Source organism: Entelurus aequoreus, linkage group LG11 (assembly GCF_033978785.1).
Source record: "Entelurus aequoreus isolate RoL-2023_Sb linkage group LG11, RoL_Eaeq_v1.1, whole genome shotgun sequence".
In the NCBI taxonomy this organism is placed as follows: Eukaryota; Metazoa; Chordata; class Actinopteri; order Syngnathiformes; family Syngnathidae; genus Entelurus; species Entelurus aequoreus.
In genome coordinates this window covers 5,105,448-5,128,035 of record NC_084741.1, presented here as the reverse complement: position 1 = coordinate 5,128,035, position 22,588 = coordinate 5,105,448, and the positions used below count along the sequence as shown (strand labels likewise).

Genomic DNA, 22,588 nt, shown 5'->3' with positions numbered 1-22,588 from the left:
CCCCGGCTGCTGCCAGGTCATTATTAAGAAAAAACGACCGACAGGAAGGCCGGAAGCACTTTTTATTTCAACAGACTCTCGCGCCGTACTTGCCGTCAAAACTCTAAAGACCGACTGCACAGTTCCTGTCTTCACACTAAAGGTGCTGCTTCATCCTGCCTGCGCTAACAAAATAAGAGTCTCAACGAACTACGGAGTTTGCCGCCAATGTATTTCTTGTAAAGTGTATAAAAAGGAGTATGCAAGCTGGACACTTTCATGTGGTATTGGACAGAAAGGAGGACTTTTTTTCTCCTCCATTTGATAATGTGGACGTTATCATCACTACTGTCTGATTCCAATCAGTGCAAGTTTTTTGTATTTTATTTTATTTTATTTTGTGTTTTATTTTATTAAATTTGTTTTTTTTTTAAATGTGTATTATTTTTAATTTATTTATTTTATTTTGTGTTTTTCTCCTCCATTTGAAAATGTGGACGTTACCAATGCAAGTTTTTTGTGTTTTATTTTATTTTATTTTGTGTTTTATTTTATTTATTTATTCATTTATTATTTTATTTTATTTTATTTTGTGTTTTTCTCCTCCATTTGAAATGTGGACGTTATCATAACTACTGTCTGATTCCAATCAATGCAAGTTTTTTGTGTTTTATTTTATTTTATTTTGTTTTATTTTATTTATTTATTATTTTATTTTATTTTGTGTTTTTCTCCTCCATTTGAAAATGTGGATGTTATCATCACTACTGTCTGATTCCAATCAATGCAAGTTTTTTGTGTTTTATTTTATTTATTTATTTATTTATTTTATTTTATTCTATTTTGTGTTTTTCTCCTCCATTTGAAAATGTGGACGTTATCATCACTACTGTCTGATTCCAATCAGTGCAAGTTTTTTGTATTTTATTTTATTTTATTTTGTGTTTTATTTTATTAATTTATTTGTTTTTTTTAAATGTGTATTATTTTTAATTTATTTATTTTATTTTGTGTTTTTCTCCTCCATTTGAAAATGTGGACGTTATCAATGCAAGTTTTTTGTGTTTTATTTTATTTTATTTTGTGTTTTATTTTATTTATTTATTTATTTATTCATTTATTATTTTATTTTATTTTATTTTGTGTTTTTCTCCTCCATTTGAAAATGTGGACGTTATCATAACTACTGTCTGATTCCAATCAATGCAAGTTTTTGTGTTTTATTTTATTTATTTATTATTTTATTTTATTTTGTGTTTTTCTCCTCCATTGAAAATGTGGATGTTATCATCACTACTGTCTGATTCCAATCAATGCAAGTTTTTTGTGTTTTATTTTATTTTATTTTATTTTGTGTTTTATTTTATTTATTTTATTTATTTTATTTTGTGTTTTTCTCCTTCATTTGAAAATGTGGAGGTTATCATCACTACTGTCTGATTCCAATCAATGCAAGTCATCACAATCAACTTATATTCTGGTCTTCATGAAAGAAAGGACTCTATATGTGTCAAAAAAGCTCGTATTTTTATTAAAACACCTTTAACATGGTAACAAAAACATTAAAATAAATAATCCAAGTAAAAGTAGCTTTTATTTTATTTATTTATTTATTATTTTATTTATGTTTTTCTCCTCCATTTGAAAATGTGGATGTTATCATCACTACTGTCTGATACCAATCAATGCAAGTTTTTTGTATTTTATTTTATTTTATTTTGTGTTTTATTTTATTTATTTATTTATTTTTAAAAATTTGTATTATTTTTAATTGATTTATTTTATTTTGTGTTTTTCTCCTCCATTTGAAAATGTGGACGTTATCATAACTACTGTCTGATTCTCATCAATGCAAGTTTTTTGTGTTTTATTTTATTTTATTTTATTTTGTGTTTTATTTTATTTATTTATTTTATTTTATTTTATTTTATTTTGTGTTTTTCTCCTCCATTTGAAAATGTGGACATTATCATAACTACTGTCTGATTCCAATCAATGCAAGTTTTTTGTGTTTTATTTTATTTTATTTTGTGTTTTATTTTATTTTATTTTGTGTTTTATTTAATTTATTTTATTTTGTGTTTTTCTCCTCCATTTGAAAATGTGGAGGTTATCATCACTACTGTCTGATTCCAATCAATGCAAGTCATCACAATCAACCTATATTCTGGTCTTCATGAAAGAAAGGACTCTATATGTGTTAAACATGCTCGTATTTTTATTAAAACACCTTTAACATGGTAACAAAAACATTAAAATAAATAATCCAAGTAAAAAGTAGCTCGCCTGCTGAAAAGGTGTGGGCACCCCTGCCCTATAATGACAAAGAGAAAACTTGTTTTTTTTAATTGTTTGCAAATGTGTTCCAAATTTTTTTTTAAAAGACATCACATGTACATAATAAGTATTCACAAAACACTCAAAAGTGAGCTGAGGGGCATTCTGGTTCAACTGATCATCCTTGAGATGTTCCTACAGCGTAATAACCAATTCAGTTGGTTGCAAAGTGTCTATATACTGTAAAAGGTCCCACAATTGACAGTGCATGCAGAGCACAAACCAGGAATGAAGTCCAAGGAAATGTCTGTAGACCTCCGAAAGAGGATTGTCTTGAGGCAAAAATCTGGGGAAGGTACAGAAACATATCTGCTGCCTTAAAAGTCCCAATGAGCATGAGATGCCTCCATCATCCATGAATGGAAGATGTTGGGAACCACCAGGACTCTGTCAGAGTTACAGTATTTCTCTGGGGAGAGAACCTTCCAGAAGTACAACCGTATTTTTTTTAACGGCCCGCAGCACATTCTACAAATACTATTTCAAAAAACAAAATACCGTATTTCCTTGAATTGCCGCCGGGAATATAGTATTCGCCTGCCTAGAATTACTCAAACTCGTTTCGCAAAATAATTAGCGCATGCTTGGCACTTCCGCCGGGTCAACTCGTCACGTCACGAGTGACACTTCCCCTGTCATCATTTTCAAAATGGAGGAATATTGTGTTATTATATACACCGGTAATTGCAATTCTTATTATTAATATTGTTAGTTTGTAGTGGTGGAGAGCTGACTTTTTGTTGTTGGAGTTGCGTCTTTCAAAGTGCTTTATTTTGAAAAACCGGTATGCCTCGTTTCACCGCCGGGTCAAACTCGTCACGTCACGAGTGACACTTCACCTTTCGAGGCATCATTTTCCAAAATGGAGGAGGCTAATTTCAATAATTTAAAATCGCATAAAGGGAAGAAGATACAGAGCTATTCAGTAGGATTTAAGGTCCAAGCTAATGAATATGCTAAAAAGAACAGTAAGCAGCTATGTTTTATTAATATACCGTAGCTGCGTGTGTCAAATATGAGTCATTAAATGACTCCTGCCTCCTGGTGGTAGAGGGTGCTAGTGATCCTTCTTGCGACTACCGGTACTGCAGAAGACCGGTGCTGCAGAAGAAGACAACAAGCAGCAACAAGGAAGTGATCGTTTGTTTGCACTTTTAACATGGAGGATTACATGGACTCATTTATAAGTAAAGGTAAGACCATAATAAAGTTTTTTTTATTAAATGTGCTTTTCATGATAAGGTAAGCGCCGGAGGGAGAAGAGGTTTTAAAATAATTAGCGCATGCTTGCCTATCCCGCATGCCTTTGGTAAGCGCAGGAGTGAGAAGAGGTTTTAAATTAATTAGCGCCCCGGCGGCTATTCAAGGAAATACGGTATAAAAAGTAAAATAAAAGAGCAAACAGGTGAAAAGTAAGGAGAAAAAGTCGCAATTTTGACTCTAATACCACAAAGCTGCCATGCAGGCTGTTTTTCTCTTTAAACTGTCATTGCTCAAAAAATTAATCAAACATTTTTTATTATTATTGACCTATCCAAGTCTTCAATTACTTCACATCAAAAATTCCACTTATAAAAATATTTCTGGGTAAATTATTACAAAAGTTGTGTGTTTTCCACATTAAAAAGTTTTCTTTGACAAAAAGGGCATAAAACAAACAACTACTGAAAAATGAAGAAATATGAAAAACTCGACAGATTCGAAGTTTGATCTAGAAACTTAAAAGGGAACTGCGCTTTTTTGTTGTTTTTTCCCCCATCGTTCACAAACATTATGAAAGACATGACGACAGATGGATTTAAAAAAAAAATGCAATCTAACTTGTAAATAAAAGTCTGCTTACAGCAGAGCCAATGGGAGTTCCTCATAAAATCGAAAAAAATAACTATTCAAAAAGTGCCAACAATACTCCATTTACATTTGGGGACTTGCATATTAATGATATTGTTATTAAAAGTGCTAACACAGACAAACTATTTATAGCGGCGACATGATCACTTCCATGTCGCCCTATGTTTACTTTATCGAGTAATCGGCTTCTTCCTGGCTTCCTCGCTACCTGTAAGTTTATTCTAGCTCCAAAATCATGCATCTCACCTGGACAGAAGAAGTCTGAGTAGGTATTCCGACAAGTTGGTACACTTTGACAGCCATTTAGGACCGGAACTGGCGAGGACGACACGAGGATTATGAGTCATTCTTCATCTAATTGGGAATATATGAACATCCTAGCAGACGGCCTCTTAATGACAGCAGACCTTGTACAGTAAGTGATGTTTTATTATGTTTGTTGGCTCTCATGAAGTCTGCAGTGGGTAATAATCAGTGATGAAGAAAAAAAAAAAGCAAACGTGATGCGTTTTTTAAATTAATGTGCCGCTTAAAATGATCAAAATAAAGTAAATAAAATGTTTTAAAAAGTATAATTTATTTTTAATACTTTTATGATTGCGGCCATTTGGGGATTTTTTTTTTTAACTGCCATTGCTCAAAGAATAATGATTATTTAAACTCAAAGTTGTTATTAATTATTGACCCATTTAGAGCTCCAATTACTTTACATAAAACATTCCACTTTGGATATTTTTTTTGTGGAAAATATTGCCTGCGATGAGGTGGCGACTTGTCCTCGCCTTCCGTCCGGATGTAGCTGGGATAGGCTCTAGCAACCCCTGCGACCACGAGAGGGTAAAGCGGTAGAAATGGATGGATGGATGGAAAATGTTGCTTATTTTGTGTCTGTCTGATTCCAATCAGTGTAAGTTTTTTGTGTTTTATTTTATTTTGTGTTTTATTTTATTTATTTATTTATGTATTTCTTCTTCTTATTATTTTTTAATTTTTTTAATTTTGTGTTTTTCTCCTCCATTTGAAAATGTGGACGTTATCATCATTACTGTCTGATTCCAATCAATGCAAGTTTTTTGTGTTTTATTTTATTTTATTTTGTGTTTTATTTTATTTATTTATTTATTTAATTTTTTTATTTTTTATTATCATAATTTTAATTGTTTTAATTTTTTTATTTTGTGTTTTTCTCCTCCATTTGATAATGTGGACGTTATCATCACTACTGTCTGATTCCAATCAATGCAAGTTTTTTGTGTTTTATTTTATTTTGTGTTTTATTTTATTTATTTATTTATTACATTTTATTTTTTTTAATTATTATAATTTTAATTGTTTTATTTTGTGTTTTTCTCCTTCATTTGATAATGTGGACGTTATCATCACTACTGTCTGATTCCAATCAGTGTAAGTTTTTTGTGTTTTATTTTATTTTGTGTTTTATTTTATTTATTTATTTATGTATTTCTTATTATTATTATTTTGTTTTGTTTTTTTGTTTTGTGTTTTTCTCCTCCATTTGAAAATGTGGACGTTATCATCATTACTGTCTGATTCCAATCAATGCAAGTTTTTTGTGTTTTATTTTATTTTATTTTGTGTTTTATTTTATTTATTTAATTTTTTTATTTTTTATTATCATAATTTTAATTGTTTTAATTTTTTTATTTTGTGTTTTTCTACTCCATTTGATAATGTGGACGTTATCATCACTACTGTCTGATTCCAATCAATGCAAGTTTTTTGTGTTTTATTTTATTTTGTGTTCTATTTTATTTATTTATTTATTAAATTTTTTTTTTTAAATTATTATTATAATTTTAATTGTTTTAATTTTTTTATTTTGTGTTTTTCTCCTCCATTTGATAATGTGGACGTTATCATCACTACTGTCTGATTCCAATCAATGCAAGTTTTTTGTGTTTTATTTTATTTTGTGTTTTATTTTATTTATTTATTTATGTATTTCTTCTTATTATTATTATTTTTATTTTTTTATTTTGTGTTTTTCTCCTCCATTTGAAAATGTGGACGTTATCATCATTACTGTCTGATTCCAATCAATGCAAGTTTTTTGTGTTTTATTTTATTTTATTTTGTGTTTTATTTTATTTATTTATTTATTTAATTTTTTTATTTTTTATTCTCATAATTTTAATTGTTTTAATTTTTTTATTTTGTGTTTTTCTCCTCCATTTGATAATGTGGACGTTATCATCACTACTGTCTGATTCCAATCAATGCAAGTTTTTTGTGTTTTATTTTATTTTGTGTTTTATTTTATTTATTTATTTATGTATTTCTTCTTCTTCTTATTTTTTTATTTTTTTTATTTTGTGTTTTTCTCCTCCATTTGAAAATGTGGACGTTATCATCATTACTGTCTGATTCCAATCAATGCAAGTTTTTTGTGTTTTATTTTATTTATTTATTTATTTAATTTTTTTTTTTTTATTATCATAATTTTAATTGTTTTAATTTTTTTATTTTGTGTTTTTCTCCTCCATTTGATAATGTGGACGTTATCATCACTACTGTCTGATTCCAATCAATGCAAGTTTTTTGTGTTTTACTTTATTTTGTGTTTTATTTTATTTATTTATTCATGTATTTCTTGCTATTATTATTATTTTTATTTTTTTATTTTGTGTTTTTCTCCTCCATTTGAAATGTGGACGTTATCATCATTACTGTCTGATTCCAATCAATGCAAGTTTTTTGTGTTTTATTTTATTTTATTTTGTGTTTTATTTTATTTATTTATTTATTTAATTTTTTTATTTTTTGTTATCATCATTTTAATTGTTTTAATTTTTTTATTTTGTGTTTTTCTCCTCCATTTGATAATGTGGACGTTATCATCACTACTGTCTGATTCCAATCAATGCAAGTTTTTTGTGTTTTATTTTATTTTGTGTTTTATTTTATTTATTTATTTATTTTAAAAAAAAATGTATTAGTATAATTTTAATTGTTTTATTTTGTGTTTTTCTCCTCCATTTGATAATGTGGACGTTATCATCACTACTGTCTGATTCCAATCAATGCAAGTTTTTTGTGTTTTATTTTATTTTATTTTGTGTTTTATTTTATTTATTTATTTATTTAATTTTTTTATTTTTTTATTTTTTATTTTGTGTTTTTCTCCTCCATTTGAAAATGTGGAGGTTATCATCTCTACTGCTTGATTCCAATCAATGCAAGTCATCACAATCATACCAATTTTCATTCTTGTCTTCATGAAAGAAAGGAATGTTAAACATGCTTGTATTATCATTAAACACCTTTCACTTGTTAACCTCTCTTTCATAAATAATTGAATATAAGTGATATGTATGAATGATCCCCTCCACTTGGCACATGGAAAAGTAGCTGGCCTGCAGTAAAAGTGTGGCCGTCCCTGGTGTACACACCATTTTATTGTATTTTTTTTTTTTATGATAAACTTTTTAAATACATTTCTCAACTTGAGACCACTTTATATAACCACTCCTTCACACATGGCCAACAACCACAAAGTTGCGTGTCCACAAACGCGACTCTATCAGGTTGTGTGTGTGGACATTGTCAAAAAAAAAAGAAGAAAACTCACACAAAACTCACACATATATACACACACACATATACACACACACGCGCGCCTTCCACCATGGTGCCAGTGAAGGCAGATGGTGAGAAGCCCGGCCAGATCTCCCTCGTGTCCCGAGACAATAGTTCCCGGGCGGTGAGAGGGACAACAGCGACCATCTTTGCGATGACATCACAGTTTAGCCGCAAGCTGGAAATGACAGTGATGTACTACTTCCATGGATTCCCATTTCACTACATGCCCATACCATTTAGGATGCACTGTTTTAGTCATTCGCCGATTTGTTGTTTCATCCATCAATCAATCAAAGTTTATTTATACAGCCCTTGACCACAAACGCCTCAAAGGGCTAAAAAAAATAAAACACACTTTATAGCCTCAATGCGTATTTTAGGGAAATTAATAAATATTAAACAAATATTTTTCTGATGACAATAACCTTCTTATGCAATTTTAACATGTGTGCAATAATTGTGTGAATGATGGCGCAGAGTATCCAAATCCATGATTTATAAGTGTAAACATTCCAAATTAGCTAAAAAGCTAGCATTAAATGTTGGCATGCTAATGTTAGCATGATGATAAAAGAGACATCGGCATATTTCCAAGATGGCGCCAAATATCCAAATAATTGCTTAACAGTGCAGAGTATCAAAAACCATCATCAAAGCTAGCGTAAAACCTTAGCATGCTAACAGTAGAATGGTAATATAATAAAAGTTAGTTTTGAGTTTTTATCTCATAATTTTGACATTTTATCTCATATTTTCGACATTTTATCTCATAATTTTGACTTTTTATCTCATAATTTCAACAATTTATCTCATATTTTCGACTTTTTATCTCATAATTTTGACCCTTTATCTTATATTTCCGAGATTTTAACTAATATTTTCGACTTTTTGTCATAATTTCAACTATTTCATAATTTTATTTCATATTTTTTACATTTTAGCACCACATGGGCTCAGGAACACTTCAGAAAACCACTGTCACTAAATACAGTTGGTCGCTACATCTGTAAGTGCAAGTTAAAGCTCTGCTATGCAAAGCGAAAGCCATTTATCAACAACACCCAGAAACGCCGCCGGCTTCTCAGGGCCCGAGATCATGTAAGATGGACTGATACAAAGTGGAAAAGTGTTCTGTGGTCTGACGAGTCCACATTTCAAATTGTTTTTGGAAATATTCGACAGTGATGTACTACTTCCATGGATTCCCATTTCACTACATGCCCATACCATTTAGGATGCACTGTTTTAGTCATTTACCGATTTGTTGTTTCATCCATCAATCAATCAAAGTTTATTTATATAGCCCTTGACCACAAACGTCTCAAAGGGCTGAAAAAATAAAACACACTTTATAGCCTCAATGCGTATTTTAGGGAAATTAATAAATATTAAACAAATATTTTTCTGATGACAATAACCTTCTTTTGCAATTTTAACATGTGTGCAATAATTGTGTGAATGATGGCGCAGAGTATCCAAATCCATGATTTATAAGTGTAAACATTCCAAATTAGCTAAAAAGCTAGCATTAAATGTTGGCATGCTAATGTTAGCATGATGATAAAAGAGACATTGGCATATTTCCAAGATGGCGCCAAATATCCAAATAATTGCTTAACAGTGCAGAGTATCAAAAACCATCATCAAAGCTAGCGTAAAACTTTAGCATGCTAACAGTAGAATGGTAATATAAGAAAAGTTAGTTTAGTTGAGTTTTTATCTCATAATTTTGACATTTTATCTCATATTTTCGACATTTTATCTCATAATTTCGACTTTTTATCTCATAATTTCAACAATTTATCTCATATTTTCGAATTTTTATCTCATAATTTTGACCCTTTATCTTATATTTCCGAGATTTTAACTAATATTTTCGACTTTTTGTCATAATTTCAACTATTTCATAATTTTATTTCATATTTTTGACATTTTAGCACCACATGGGCTCAGGAACACTTCAGAAAACCACTGTCACTAAATACAGTTGGTCGCTACATCTGTAAGTGCAAGTTAAAGCTCTGCTATGCAAAGCGAAAGCCATTTATCAACAACACCCAGAAACGCCGCCGGCTTCTCAGGGCCCGAGATCATCTAAGATGGACTCATGCAAAGTGGAAAAGTGTTCTGTGGTCTGACGAGTGCACATTTCAAATTGTTTTTGGAAATATTCGACAGTGATGTACTACTTCCATGGATTCCCATTTCACTACATGCCCATACCATTTAGGATGCACTGTTTTAGTCATTTACCGATTTGTTGTTTCATCCATCAATCAATCAAAGTTTATTTATACAGCCCTTGACCACAAACGTCTCAAAGGGCTGAAAAAATAAAACACACTTTATAGCCTCAATGCATATTTTAGGGAAATTAATAAATATTAAACAAATATTTTTCTGATGACAACAACTTTCTTTTGCAATTTTAACATGTGTGCAATAATTGTGTGAATGATGGCGCAGAGTATCCAAATCCATGATTTATAAGTGTAAACATTCCAAATTAGCTAAAAAGCTAGCATTAAATGTTGGCATGCTAATGTTAGCATGATGATAAAAGAGACATCGGCATATTTCCAAGATGGCGCCAAATATCCAAATAATTGCTTAACAGTGCAGAGTATCAATAACCATCATCAAAGCTAACGTAAAACTTTAGCATGCTAACAGTAGAATGGTAATATAAGAAAAGTTAGTTTTGAGTTTTTATCTCATAATTTTGACATTTTATCTCATATTTTCGACATTTAATCTCATAATTTTGACTTTTTATCTCGTAATTTCAACAATTTACCTCATATTTTCGACTTTTTATCTCATAATTTTGACCCTTTATCTTATATTTCCGAGATTTTAACTAATATTTTCGACTTTTTGTCATAACTTCAACTATTTCATAATTTTATTTCATATTTTTGACATTTTAGCACCACATGGGCTCAGGAACACTTCAGAAAACCACTGTCACTAAATACAGTTGGTCGCTACATCTGTAAGTGCAAGTTAAAGCTCTGCTATGCAAAGCGAAAGCCATTTATCAACAACACCCAGAAACGCCGCCGGCTCCTCAGGGCCCGAGATCATCTAAGATGGACTGATACAAAGTGGAAAAGTGTTCTGTGGTCTGACGAGTCCACATTTCAAATTGTTTTTGGAAATATTCGACATCGTGTCATCCGGACCAAAGAGGAAAAGAACCATCCAGACTGTTATCGACGCAAAGTTCAAAAGCCAGCATCTGTGTGATGGTATGGGGGTGCATTAGTGCCCAAGACATGGGTAACTTACACATCTGTGAAGGCACCATTAATGCTGAAAGGTTTTGGAACAACATATGCTGCCATCTAAGCGCCGTCTTTTTCATGGACGCCCCTGCTTATTTCAGCAAGACAATGCCAAGCCACATTCAGCACATGTTACAACAGCGTGGCTTCGTATAAAAAGAGTGCGGGTACTTTCCTGGCCCGCCTGCAGTCCGGGCCTGTCTCCCATCGAAAATGTGTGGCGCATTATGAAGCGTAAAATACGACAGCGGACTGTTGAACGACTGAAGCTCTACATAAAACAAGAATGGGAAAGAATTCCACTTTCAAAGCTTCAACAATTAGTTTCCTCAGTTCCCAATCGATTATTGAGTGTTGTTAAAAGGAAAGGCCATGTAACACAGTGGTGAACATGCCCTTTCCCAACTACTTTGGCACGTTTTGCAGCCATGAAATTCTAAGTTAATTATTATTTGCAAAAAAAATTAAAGTTTATGAGTGTGAACATCAAATATCTTGTCTTTGTAGTGCATTCAATTGAATATGGGTTGAAAAGGATTTGCAAATCATTGTATTCCGTTTATATTTACATCTAACACCATTTCCCAACTCATATGGAAACGGGGTTTGTATTTTTTGATGAAATTTTTTTTTTAAAAGTCTGTTTTTCTTTTGAAAAGGCTTGTTACAATTCTAAATTGTGCCTTTGGGCGGCGCCGAGCTCAGATTTAATTGATTTTAATTCATTTCGACGGGAGACTTAGATTTGAGATAAAGGGGACCTCTTATGCAAAACCAACTTTTCTTACCTATTGCTGGGTTGCAATCACGTGACCGAGTGCACATCAGGTCATGGTGGAGAATCTCATTAGGCTACTGTTTGTTTACCTGAGTCAGTGCACATTTGGGCGAGAAGGCGACGACAACACACAAGCGCTTTTTGTGTCGTCCTCGCCAGTTCCAGGTCCTAAATGGCTGTCAAAGTGTCCCAATTTGTTGGATTACCTACCCAGACGTCTCATGTCCAGGTGAGATGCAGGATTTATGATCCACAACACACTTGCAGGGCGCAGGGAAGCGAGGAAACAGCAGAGCACTCCATGATGCAAACATAGGGAGGTGATCACGTCAACGCTATGAATAGTTTGTCTGTGTTAGCGCTTATAACAATAATATCACTAATACCGTCATTTCCGGACTATAAGCCGCACCTGACTATAAGCCGCACCAGCTAAATTTAGGGGAAAATACAGATTGCTCCATATATAAGCCGCACCTGACTATAAGCCGCAGGGTTTTGATGTGTAATTACCGTAGTACATAGGGGTTCCCGCTACCACGGAGGGGATTGTCGGGACAGAGATGACTGTTTGGGAACGCAAAGCGTCCCATTTATTAACAATAAATCTTTCAGTCATTCAATCAAACTTTCACATCTTTGACATGGCGAACAGCATTCGTGCAGAGTACAAATAATACAACGGTGCAAAGTAATACAAAGTGCTCGCCTATACGTTATCAAAATAACCAGCCTACCGGTATATGAAAAGTCAGTCTTTAATCACTGTGTCATCGTTTTCCTCCTGCGTACTAAAACCACCGAAATCCTCTTCGTCAGTGTCGGAGAAGAACAGGCCGTAAATAAGCCGCACCCTTGTATAAGCCGCACCCTTGTATAAGCCGCAGGGACCAGAACGAGGTGAAAAAGTAGCGGCTTCTCGTCCGGAAATTACGGTATTTGGTTAATATTCAAGTCACAAAATGTAAATGGAGTATTGTTAGCGCTTTTTGAATGGTTATCGGATATTATGGGCGGAATAGTGGAGCTCCCACTTTTATTTACTTTTATTTAATATTTAGAATGCATGAAAAAAGCCATCCGTCGTTATGTCTTTCATAATGACTCTGAACGATAGGCAAAATTCCAAAACAAAGTGCAGTTCCCATTGAAGAAAGATATTTTTTTAATTATTTAAGTCAGGGGTGGCCACACTTTTCTGCAGGCGAGCTTTTCAATGGACCAAGTGGAGGGGATCATTCATATATATCATTTACCGTATTTCCTTGAATTGCCGCCGGGAATATGGTATTCGCCTGCCTAGAATTACAGCCGGGTCAAACTCGTTACGCAAAATAATCAGCGCATGCTTGGCACTTCCGCCGGGTCAAATATGAGTCATTAAGTGACTTCCGCCTCCTGGTGGTAGAGGGCGCTAGTGATCCTTCTTGCGACTGCTGGTACTGCAGAAGACCGGTGCTGCAGAAGAAGACAACACGCAGCAAGAGTGAGCAGCCATTGTTTGCTTGCACTTTTACCATGGAGGATTACATATCTAAAATAAAACCGTTTTCTAAACTGGACTTTCAATCGAAGCAGGAGGTAATACTTAAAGGAAGATCTCCATCGAGACAGAGAGACTTTTAAAACTGAAGAAAGATAAGGAAGACTTCTATAGGAGCTGCGCATGGACTCATTTATACCTAAAGGTAAGACCATAATAACGTTTTTTTTATTAAATGTGATTTTCATGATAAGGTAAGCGCCGGAGTGAGAAGAGGTTTTAAAATAATTAGCGCATGCTTGCCCATCCCGCATGCTTTTGGTAAACGCAGGAGCGAGAAGAGGTTTTAAATTAATTAGCGCCCCGGCGGCTATTCAAGGAAAGACGGTATACTGATTTATTTATGAAAGAGAGGTTTTTGTTAACAAGTTAAAAGGTGTTCAAAGATAATACAAGCATGTATAACATTCATTTCTTTCATGAAGACAAGAATATAAGTTGGTATGATTGTGATGACTTGCATTGATCGGAATCGGACAGTTGTGATGATAACCTCCACATTTTCAAATGGAGGAGAAAAAAAGTCCTCCCTTCTGTTCAATACCACATAAAAGTGGTTGCTTTTTGCCATCTTATTTGTCCAGCGTCCATACTCCTTTTTATACACTTTACAAGAAATACATTGGCAGCAAACTCCGTAGCTTTCTGAGACTCTTAGTTTGTTAGCGCAGGCAGGATGAAGCAGGGCTTTTATTGTGAAGACAGGAACTGTGCGGTCGGTCTTTAGAGTTTTGACAGCAGGTCTGGCGCGAGAGTATGTCGAAATGAAAAGTGTTTCTGGCCTTCCTGTCGGTCGTTTCTCACAAGACACTCGGGTGCCGTGAATGTCAATCAAGTGACCAAAGTGACGTCTGGGTGAAGATTGATGAGCAATCATTTTTAGGTCTATTTTTTTATTACCTGGCATTTGATGGACTGACACACCCTCCACCATCCACCGCTAGCTCGCCATCCACGTAATGGACCCCCCTGGTTTAAAGGCCTACTGAAATGAATTTTTTAAATTTAAACGGGGATAGCAGATCCATTCTATGTGTCATACTTGATCATTTTGCGATATTGCCATATTTTTGCTGAAAGGATTTAGTAGAGAACAATGTCGATAAAGTTCGCAACTTTTGGTCGCTGATAAAAAAAAAACCTTTGGCCCTACCGGAAGTAGCGTGACGTTGTCAGTTGTTCACTCCCTCATATGTTACTATTGTTTTCAACGCAGCTAGAGCTATTCGGACCGAGAAAGCGACGATTACCCCATTAATTTGAGCGAGGATGAAAGATTTGTGGATGAGGAACGTTAGAGTGACGGACTAGAATGCAGTGAAATACATATTTTTTTTGCTCTGACCATAACTTAGGTACAAGCTGGCTCATTGGATTCCACATTCTCTCCTTTTTCTATTGTGGATCACGGATTTGTATTTTAAACCACCTCGGATACTATATCCTCTTGAAAATGAGTGTCGAGAATGCGAAATGGACATTCACAGTGCCTTTTATCTCCACGACAATACATCGACGAAGCTCTTTAGCATGAGCTAACGTGATAGCATCTGTCTCAAATGCAGATAAAAACAAAATAAATAAATCCCTGACTGGAAGGATAGACAGAAGATCAACAACACTATTAAACCATGTACAAGTAACTACACGGTTAATAGATCTCAGCCTGGCAAAGCTTAACAATGCTGTCGCTAACAACGCTAAGGCTGACTTAGCAACTTAGCAACCGGACCTCACAGAGCTATGATAAAAACATTAGCGCTCCACCTACGCCAGCCAGCCCTCATCTGGTCTGCTCATCAACACCCGTGCTCACCTGCGTTCCAGCGATCGACGGCGCGACGAAGGACTTCACCCGATCATCCGTGCGGTGGCCGGTGGGCGGCTAGCTTCGGCTAGCGCGTCTGCTATCCAAGTGAGTAGTCCTTGTTGTGTTGCTGCAGCCAGCCGCTAATACACCGATCCCACCTACAACGTTCTTCTTTGCAGCCTCCATTGTTCATTAAACAAATTGCAAAAGATTCACCAACACAGATGTCCAGAATACTGTGGAATTATGAAATAAAAACAGAGCTTTTTTGTATTGTATTCAATGGGGAAGGCCTACCTCTGTTCCCCGGGCTACGTCACGCACATACGTCATCCTCCAAAGGCTTTTTCAACCGGAAGTGTGGCGGGAAATTTAAAATGTCACTTTATAAGTTAACCCGGCCGTATTGGCATGTGTTGCAATGTTAAGATTTCATCATTGATATATAAACTATCAGACTGCGTGGTCGGTAGTAGTGGCTTTCAGTAGGCCTTTAAACCCTTTATCATCACCAAGCCTCGCTACAACCTCACTTTGCTTGACACTCACCGTATTTAGAGAAGATTGGAGGCACATCATGTCTTTACATCTGAGGGGTCCACAAATTAAACATTAATCCGTGAAAGACAAAAGTTGGACTAAGTAACATTTGATTGACATAACGAGTGCCGTGCTGATGTGATTGTGACGCTAATGAGCAAAAGGATACGTTTGTTTGCGGTTGATTTCCTGCTACAAATATTAGTCTCATCTTGTGAAAATGGATGGATGGATGGAGGGCTTTAAAATCTCATTGTTTTCAAATTGGTACTGTCCCTTTAAGAGTGTGTGAGTTGATTGCTGCATTGGGGCCAGATGTGTATAAATGTCACTTGTTCTGCACAATTAAGGGTTTTTCCAGCGGTGTATCTGATGTATTACATGTACTACAAGTGGGTCGTGTTTATTGAACATTGGGAGCAGATCTGGCCCCCGGGCCTTGAATTTGACACCTAATTGGAACTCGCATCAGCCACAGAGTCCTCTTACCAAGGAAAAATGAGAAGAAACCTAACAATAACAATTACTTGTGCATGCCGCTGCTCAGTGTGAACAATAATGCTCCAATTATTTTGTTTTGGGGGGGGGCTCAAAACTCACTGGCGCCTCTCTAAATAATTGGTTGTTGACCACAATCTAAACAAGACTCACTGCCGGAAAAGTAGCTCATTGAACCATCACACTTCACACACAAAAGCAGACTTTTGAGATGTGGAGGGGGGCCTTCTGCATGGGGGCATCCACCCTCCTCATTCATTCCAAAACGGTAAGCCAATTTAAATGGAAGTGTTATTTTTTTACATTGAAGGTGCACTTGTTGTGTTATAACTGCAATGCACTTTTCTCACTTAGACAACAAATTCATGAAAATATAATTTAAAGTCACCAAATTTAGCTTTGTAGAAATGATTGATTTTCTAATGCAGTGTTCTTCAACCACTGTGGAATACAGTCTGGTGTGCCGTAGGATATTATCTAATTTCACCTATTTGGGTTAAAAATATTGTTTGCAAGCCAGTAATTATAGTCTGCAAATGATGTGTTGTTGTTGAGTGTCGGTGCTGTCTAGAGCTCGGCAGAGTAACCGTGTAATACTCTTCCATATCAGTAGGTGGCAGCAGGTAGCTAATTGCTTTGTAGATGTCGGAAACAGCGGGAGGCACCGTGCAGGTAAAAAAGGTGTCTAATGCTTAAACCAAAAATAATCAAAAGGTGAGTGCCCCTAAGAAAAGGCATTGAAGCTTAGGGAAGGCTATGCAGAACGAAACTAAAACTGAACTGGCTACAAAGTAAACAAAAACAGAATGCTGGACGACAGCAAAGACTTACTGTGGAGCAAAGACAATGTACATCCGAACATGACATGACAATCAACAATGTCCCCACAAAGAAGGATAAGAACAACTGAAATATTCTCGATTGCTAAAACAAAGTAGATGCGGGAAATATCGCTCAAAGGAAGACATGAAACTGCTACAGGAAAATACCAAAAAAAGAGAAAAAGCCACCAAAATAGGAGCGCAAGACAAGAAGTAAAACACTACACACATGAAAACAGCAAAAACTCCAAATAAGTCAGGGTGTGATGTGACAGGTGGTGACAGTACACCTACTTTGAGACAAGAGCTATAGTGATGCATGCTTGGTTATGCTTTAAAGCAGGCCTGGGCAATTATTTTGACTCGGGGGCCACATTTAGAGAAAAAAAATGTGTCTGGGGGCCGGTATATCTATTTTTAGGAACACTAATACAAAACCTCACAATAATGTCTGATTGAATGCTAAAAATGTTATGACAGACTGCCTTAAAAACGGAATTTTAAATGTTTCTATGTACGATAAAACCCTGAATATTGAGAACATATGAACGTCACACCCCCTCTCAATTGACATATTTTACAATCAAGCCAAATGCAACAAACACAGCGAAATATGAACGCGAAGGGTAAAAAATCAAAAAACATCTACAATCTGATATATGTGATATATCACTAAGCTTTAGAACTTTGTTAAAAAAAATCTCCTTCCGTGTCTGTCCCTGACACCCGCATTTCAGGCTGGCCGCTCTGGAAACACTCTGTGGAAACGCTCCCCACCCACACTGCTTGGTGCCTCGTCTGAGCTGCTGTGACGTAGATCAGTGGTTCTCAAATGGGGGTACGCGTACCCCTGGGGGTACTTGAAGGTATGCCAAGGGGTATGTGAGATTTTTTTTAAATATTCTAAAAATAGCAACAATTCAAAAATCCTCTATAAACATATTTCTTGAATAATACTTCAACAAAATATGAATGTAAGTTCATAATCTGAACATCAAATCAAGTAGGCTATTCCATTCATTACAATGCAATATTCAGTGTTGACAGCTAGATTTTTTTGTGGACATGTTCCATAAATATTGATGTTAAAGATTTCCTTTTTTTTGAAGAAATGCTTAGAGTTAAATTCATCAATCCAGATGGATCTCTATTACAATCCCCAAAGAGGGCTCTTTAAGTTGATGATTACTTCTATGTGTAGAAATCTTTATTTATAATTGAATCACTTGTTTATTTTTCAACAAGTTTTTAGTTATTTTTATAGCTTTTTTTCCAAATAGTTCAAGAAAGACCACAACAAATGAGCAATATTTTGCACTGTTATACAATTTAATAAATCAGAAACTGATGACATAGTGCTGTATTTTACTTCTTTATCTCTTTTTTTTTCAACCAAAAATGCTTTGCTCTGATTAGGGGGTACTTGAATTTAAAAAAAAAATCACAGGGGGTACATCACTGAAAAAAGGTTGAGAACCACTGACGTAGATTACCATAGTAACTAGTAGGGTATACGGGTATTAGTATAGTACCGCAATACTAATGAATCATATTCGGTACCATACCGCCTTTAAAAAGTACCGGTCCGCCACACCCTAAGATTTTTTGTTAAAATAAAGCCAATAAAGCAATTTTTTCTGGTCCCCTTTATTTAGAAAATTATCGAAAAGTACCGAAAAGTATCGAAATAATATTGGTATCAGGACAACACTAGTCATTCAAATATCATGCAAAAGCGCAGATTCCAACCATTAAAATACTTTGTATAGTTCAAGACTTACGGTCATTTGAAAACAGGTAAAAGTAGGTGACAGTGTCATCACCAGGAAAGATGAGGTCACCTACCTAGGTTCCATTCTAGAGGCTAACCTTTCCTGTGATAAAATGGCAACCAAGGTAATCAAAAAGGTTAACCAACGAACGAGATTTCTCTACAGAATTTCCTCTCTGGTCAACAAAAGCACCTTGAGGATTCTGGCGGGAACTCTCGTTCAACCCTTTTTCGATTACGCATGCACCTCCTGGTACCCTAGCACCTCCAAAACCCTCAAATCTAAACTCCAAACATCTCAGAACAAGCTAGTCAGGTCACTTCTAGACCTCCACCCCAGATCCCACCTCACTCCTACCCACTTCTCTAAAGTGGGCTGGCTCAAGGTGGAGGACAGAGTTAAACAACTTGCACTGAGCCTAGTCTATAAAATCCGCTACACCTCCCTGATACCGAAGTACATGTCAAACTACTTCCTTAACGTAAATGACCGCCATAACCACAACACCAGGGGGAGCTCCACTAACCACGTTAAACCCAGATTCCGAACTAACAAAGGTCTTAACTCATTCTCTTTCTATGCCACATCAATGTGGAATGCGCTCCCAACAGGTATAAAAGAAAGGGCATCTCTATCCTCCTTCAAAACCGCAATAAAAGTTCACCTCCAGGCAGCTACAACCCTAAACTAACACCCTCCCCGGATTGCTAATAATCAAATGTAAACAATCAAATGCAGATTATTTTTCTTATGCCTTCTGATCTCTCTCTCTCTCTCTCTCTCTATGTCCACTACTTGATGTCCATATCCCCCCTCCCCACCCCCCCCCACCCCTCCCTCCACACCCCTGATTGTAAATAATGTAAATAATTCAATGTGATTATCTTGTGTGATGACTGTATTATGATGATAGTATATATGATAGTATATATCTGTATCATGAATCAATTTAAGTGGACCCCGACTTAAACAAGTTGAAAAACTTATTCGGGTGTTACCATTTAGTGGTCAATTGTACGGAATATGTACTTCACTGTGCAACCTACTAATAAAAGTCTCAATCAATCAATCAATCAATCAATCACTGCACATCATAATGACAGCTACACTTTTCATCTTAAAGATCTAAAAAAGTTATTTGGGAATGTCCAGCGGGCCAGATTGAAAAGCTTAACGGGCCGCATGTGGCCCCCGGGCCTTAATTTGCCCAGGTCTGCTTTAAAGTCATATCCAACCACTTTTTACAGTCAACTGAGTTTCGTTTTTGAATTATTTCTGCTGGTGGTGTGCCTCCGGGTTTTTTTTTAACGCAAAAAATGTGCCTAAAGGTTGAAAAACACTGTTCTGATGCATGCACATGAAAGATGGGCACCAGGAGCTGTCACTAGGAGGGGGGAGGCAGGCTGCAGCACAGCCAGATGCTGCCGGTGGAAGGCGGGCTTCACCACGCCGAGATTCCCACGACCTCCGTGGCCTCCCCTCGCACGGCAGAAGTGGAGAGTCAAGCCCCTTCATGATGACTTTATCGCGGCTATAAATCTGGGTACGCTACGGTACTAAAGTGGTGCTCCAGAGCCCCCCCCCGTGTCTTCTTCTCTCCCTCGCCTCCACGGAGACGCCGAGGCCGGGCAACGATAGCCGGCTTGGCGGCCAGGTAAAAAAAAGAAGAATAAGATAAGAAACATACCAGCGCCAGACGGTCCCGGCTCCATCCCATCCACTTAGCCGCGCGGGTACAAGCTAGCTAACCCGGGGTGCTGCGGCCACTTCAGGCTGGAGGCGTCGCAGACTTCCAGCCCCCCTTCCTTGTGTCCTCTTCGCCGTGTTGTCGTCTCCCCTCCTCGGTCTCGTCCTTGGACCACCCCGCCCCCCAGACCCGGGGAGGCTGAAAGGGGTGCAATTTCTGTCCCGATGACCTGGGAGAGATGCTGCGGTGTGTCCGCGTCGCCTTCTCTCGCTGGGAAGGCGTCCCCGATCGACCCCGGGCAAGTAACCGGCGCTGGGGGTGTCTCGAAGCGGTGTGTTGCGGCTCTCCTCGCCGCGGAGGCAGCAGGACTCTCCAGCGGAACAACAAAAAAAAAAAAAGGGCCAGCCCCTCACCCCCCACCCCCACCCACAAAAAATCTCAAACTTCTTCGATGCCATCAAAACTGCAAGAAAACTGTTGGAAAACTTACTGCCGTACCCTGGTGGCTGAAGGTGGAACTACACCACACCACTGCGATTCAACTTTAATGTGAGAAGAAACAAATATAATAAAACAATGTAAATTGTTATTTATTTTGTGCAGCTGTGAATCTGTAACACGTCATATGGTATCATGTGTTTATGTTACATTTTTATTTTATTTCATTTTATAGTACATTATTTGCATTCTGTGCATTTTAACGAATCTGTAGTTTTGAAACAAACTGTTCCTTTCAGTTTATTTCGAACATGCATAAATGTAAAGCATCACACAATTGTTTTTTTAGTTTTTGTTTCTTTGAATTTTATAAACCTTTATTTATAAATTCCAACATTTACAAACAGTTGAGAAATAATAATCAAAGTAAGTACAAAAACAGTACAAAACAGCACCAGGGGGTTGTAAATTCAAAGTAACTAAAATCCATCCATCCATCCATTTTCTACCGCTTGTCCCTTTTGGGGTCGTGGGGGGTGCTGGAGCCTATCTCACCTACATCCGGGCGGAAGGCGGGGTACACCCTGGACAAGTCGCCACCTCATCACAGGGCCAACAGATAGACAGACAACATTCACACTCACATTCACACACTGGGGCCCATTTAGTTTTGCCAATCAACCTATCCCCAGGTGCATGTCTTTGGGGGTGGGAGGGGCCTATCCCCAGGTGCATGTCTTTGGAGGTGGGAGGGGCCTATCCCCAGGTGCATGTCTTTGGAGGTGGGAGGAAGCTGGAGTACCTGGAGGGAACCCACGCAGTCACGGAAAGAACATGCAAACTCCACACAGAAAGATCCGGAGCCCAGGATTTAACTCAGGACTACTCAGGACCTTCGTATTGTGAGGCACATGCACTAACCCCTGTGCCACCGTGCCGCCCGATTTCGAGACAAAAGCAACAAAAACATGGGGACTCACCTGTAGTTCCAATTTCAAGACAAAAACAAGAAAAACATGGAGACTCACCTGTAGTTCCGATTTCAAGACAAAAGCAACAAAAACATGGAGACTCACCTGTAGTTCCGATTTCAAGACAAAAGCAACAAAAACATGGAGACTCACCTGTAGCTCCGATTTCAAGACAAAAGCAACAAAAACATGGAGACTCACCTGTAGTTCCGATTTCAAGACAAAAGCAACAAAAACATAGAGACTCACCTGTAGTTCCGATTTCAAGACAACAGCAACAAAAACATAGAGACTCACCTGTAGTTCCGATTTCAAGACAAAAGCAACAAAAACATGGAGACTCACCTGTAGCTCCGATTTCAAGACAACTGCAACAAAAACATGGAGACTCACCTGTAGTTCCGATTTCAAGACAAAAGCAACAAAAACATAGAGACTCACCTGTAGCTCAGATTCCAAGACAACAGCAACAAAAACATGGAGACTCACCTGTAGTTCCGATTTCAAGACAGAAACATGGAGACTCACCTGTAGCTCCGATTTCAAGACAAAAGCAACAAAAACATGGAGACTCACCTGTAGCTCCGATTTCAAGACAAAAGCAACAAAAACATAGAGACTCACCTGTAGTTCCGATTTCAAGACAACAGCAACAAAAACATAGAGACTCACCTGT

General features: G+C 36.6%; 1 protein-coding gene across 1 annotated transcript in view; it reads right to left on the bottom strand.

The window, feature by feature from the left end:
- ago1 (argonaute RISC component 1) overlaps nucleotides 1-20,917 on the bottom strand; it is a 69,842-nt gene extending 48,925 nt beyond the window's left edge. Inside the window, 1 exon segment of the mRNA XM_062062314.1 lies at nucleotides 20,504-20,917. The gene's annotated coding sequence lies outside the window, so the exon portion shown is untranslated.
- Nucleotides 20,918-22,588: the final 1,671 nt, after the last annotated feature.